General features: G+C 45.2%; 1 long non-coding RNA gene across 1 annotated transcript; it reads left to right on the top strand.

Moving 5' to 3' along the window:
• Nucleotides 1-857: 857 nt before the first annotated feature.
• On the top strand, nt 858-2,619 carry LOC122559221 (uncharacterized). Its single transcript, XR_006314375.2, has 3 exons — nt 858-919; nt 2,006-2,151; nt 2,293-2,619. It is a non-coding gene; the product is annotated as an uncharacterized LOC122559221 (long non-coding RNA).
• Nucleotides 2,620-3,766: the final 1,147 nt, after the last annotated feature.

The following is a 3,766-nucleotide window of genomic DNA, read 5'->3' as shown; positions in this document are numbered from 1 at the left end:
ACCCAGGTGAAAAGGCATGACTTCTCAGAGAGTGGTGAATCTGTGGAATTCTCTTCCCAAGAAGGCTGTGGAAGTCCAGTCATTAAGGAAGTTCAAGGGAAAGATCGACAGATATCTGCAGACTTGTCATCAAAGGACATGGGGATAGCATGGGCATATGATGTTGTGGTTGACAATCAGCCATAATACAGAGCAGGCTCAAGGGGGCAAGTGGCCCATGTTCCCATGGTAAAAATTGCTTAAATAGTAAGAGAAAATGCTAAAATAAATATCAGCAGCTCAGGAAGTATTAATGGAGGAAAACAGCCTAGCAGAGGGAAGAGAGGCCAGAGAAGAAGATAGAGTGAGAGAGAGAAAAGAAAGAGGCACGCGCATGCACGCGCTTTCTCTCTCTCACATACACACACAGCAGAAATGAGGATCACAGACAGACAGACAGACAGACAGAGTGACAAAGAAAAAGAAATATCAGAGAAAGAGAGGCGGGGGCAGAAAAAAGCAAAGAGAGATAGATGGATTGACAGACAGAGGAGGAATTAACAGACAGTGAAAGAGACAAACAGGGTGGAAGAGAGAGAAAGCTGGAAGGTGAGATAGAGAGAGAAGCAGACAGACAGGAGTGACACAGACAAACAGAGAAACAGAGACACAAGGAGACAGACTCACTCAGATCATCAGCGCATAATTCTGAGTGACGTACAAATACAGTTACTTCACAACTCAAGACAACAAAGATCTTCCTGTTGCGTCAAACTGAAACTACTAACAGTCAGGATTTTCAAAGAGCAACAAACTGAGCAGCTGAAAAACATTCTAGTTCCTGTTCAACCTAAGGAAATACTTCCGGAATTGGAGAAGCACAAGGAAAAAAGATGTGAGACAGCAGACTCTTGCTGAACATGCTGCACATCTACAAGAGGTACAAGTCAAGATCCCAGAGCAGAGCAGAGCAATGAGATTTCGGTCTGCAGCAGAATGGCTGGATATGAAGCAAGATGGTTTGCTGTTATTAATGGCAATAGCACGATGTGGCAGATTTATGAAAAGGGATGGGTTAAGTGTGTGGACCAGGAGACAAAAATATTTCTGTTTTCATCACAGACCTGTGAAATTAAGTGGGAAAACTGCTTTTTGAACTTGGACTGATAAGTAGCAGAGAGACCATCACTTAACCTCTGAAATAGGTGCAGGAGAAACTCAGCAGGCCTGGCAGCATCGGCAGGGAGAGAAACAGAGTTAATGTTTTGAGTCCAAAATACAGAACTCTGATTCCATGAATGAGAGAGCAGACAGTAAGAGTTCTCAGCCAATACCAGTCAAACTTGGTTGGCATGGATAAGTTGGGCTGAAGGGCCTACTTCCATGCTGCATGACTCTACGACTCTATAAATCATCCTTCATAAGTTGCCAAGTGTTTTGGCATGTTGTTCTGACAACAAAATGCTGAAGTCATTGCAGATGTTTATAAAGTAAACAACTGAAAATTAAAAGCTGGATAAATGAAGAAGGGGTGAAATTATGGACTGAGTCAGTGTGGTTGAAGCATCAAGGCAATATTCTTAAAAAAAAAGCCCGGTTAAGGTGTGATCAGTCCTGGGTGCATCAAACTGCAGCACAAAAAAGGAGGGTTGGGAACTGAGGATTCAATCAGTAATTGACTGGACATTTCAATCAACAACAAAAACAGAAATTGCTGGAAAAGCTCAGCGAGTCTGGCAGCATCTGTGGAGAGAAATCAGAGCTCTGAAGGAAGGTCACTCAACACAAAACATTAACTCGCTGAGCTTTTCCAGCAATTTCAGTTTTTATTTCTGATTTACAGCATCCGCAGTTCTTTCCATTTTTATTTCAATCAACAAGCTGTTTCAAGCAAAACAACATTTCGGGCAAAAGCCCTTTCCTGATGAAGGGCTTTTGCCCGAAACATCGATTCTCCTGTTCCTCGGATGCTACCTGACCTGCTGTGCTTTTCCAGCACCACTCTAATCTTGCCTCTAATCTCCAGCATCTGCAGTACCCACTTTTGCCGAGCTGTTTCAAGTACTCATGTGTGAAGATTGGCTCCAAATGACAGGTTGCCCTGCTCGGCTTCTGGTAAAGAAATATAGACGTGGGACTATCTCGAGAGTAGTAGACTCCATAACTCAAAAGGTAAGAAGGCCCTCTCACTATTGCATAAGTACTGTCCCCTCCACACTTCACTTCAGCTCTGAGACATCTAGACTCTTGTCTTTCCTCCATGGATTCTGCCTGACCTGCCGTGATCTCCAACACTGTTTGTTTTCAATACAGATTCCAGCACCTGCAGTAATTTGCTCCTAAGAAGGCCACAACTCCTTGGCAAGGGACTAGTATATGGACTGGGCACAGATCAAACAAGGAAGGGGTATCAAACCAACACAGACCGCCAGAGTGTTAAGACTGAAGGTGAAGCAAAGTAAGACCCATGGACAAGGTATATCTCAGGTTGGTTATTGGGAGTTGAGTTCCCAATTCAGTGATCTATTGCTGGATTTGACAGTTCTGGATCGACAGTAAAGTTATAAAATTAGGTGATTATGCCCTCTGTGAGATTCTTAAGTCATATGTCCTTTGTGAACGGGGGTTTAGATCAGAGTGGTGCTGGAGAAGCACAGCAGGTGAGCAGCATCTGAGGAGCAGGAAAATCGACGAGTATTCATGAAGAAGGACTTTTGCCTGAAACGTCAATTTTCCCGCTCCTAGATGCTGCCTGACCTGCTGTGCTTTTCCAGCACCACTCTGATCTAAACTCTGGTTTCCAGCATCTGCACTCCTCACTTTTGCCTAGTTGATTCTCTCCTTTGTGAATGTCAATGCAACTCACGTCATTTCTGTGCACTGGAAGAAATAAAAACATCAGCAAACAGACAATATCTTCAGTTGCTATTTCAGTGATGCTACACCTCCACAAATCAATGGTCAGACCACATTTGGACTATTGTGTTCAGTTCTGGGCACCTTATTTCAGGACAGATGTTAAAGACCTGGAGACAGTGTCAAGGAAATTTATTACAATGATGTCGAAAATGAAAGATCTTAGATACAAGGAAAGATTAGAGAGACTGGGCTTATTCTCCCTGGAGCAGAGAAGATTATGATTAGATTACTTACAGTGCGGAAACAGGCCCTTCGGCCCAACACGTCCACACCGACCCGCCGAAGCGCAACCCACCCAGACCCATTCCCTTACATTTACCCCTTCACCTAACACTACAGGCAATTTAGCATGGCCAATCCACCTAACCTGCACATCTTTGGACTGTGGGAGGAAACCGAAGCACCCGGAGGAAACCCACGCAGACACGGGGAGAATGTGCAAACACCACACAGTCAGTCGCCTGAGGCGGGAATTGAATTCGGGTCTCTGGTGCTGTGAGGCAGCAGTGCTAACCACTGTGCCACCGTGCCGCTTATGAAACATAACCTTTGAGACTCTCATTCTTAGGTGCAGAAAACATGTCTCTCGCTGGCTATGCTATTCCCTGTTGTAAGCACATCCTTTGTAACAGCCCCACTCAGATGGTTCCCCAGCTCAACTCCGAGCCAAAGCTACTCAAGCTACACATATCGCAGCTGTGGGTGCCACGAGTTGCACAGTTGTCCAGCAGCTCCCATTTGCTCCAGTCTCCACACATTACGTGCCCTGTCAGCTTTCTTGTGTTTTCTTGTGGGCGGCACGGTGGCACAGTGGTTAGCACTACTGCCTCACAGCGCCGGAGACCCGGGTTCAATTCCCGCCTCAGGC

This window comes from Chiloscyllium plagiosum, unplaced genomic scaffold (assembly GCF_037043375.1).
Source record: "Chiloscyllium plagiosum isolate Xiang-an unplaced genomic scaffold, Cpla_swu_hap1 HiC_scaffold_14, whole genome shotgun sequence".
Lineage (NCBI taxonomy): Eukaryota > Metazoa > Chordata > Chondrichthyes > Orectolobiformes > Hemiscylliidae > Chiloscyllium > Chiloscyllium plagiosum.
Note: the sequence above shows the minus strand (reverse complement) of the source record. Positions and strands in the feature narration are given on the sequence as shown.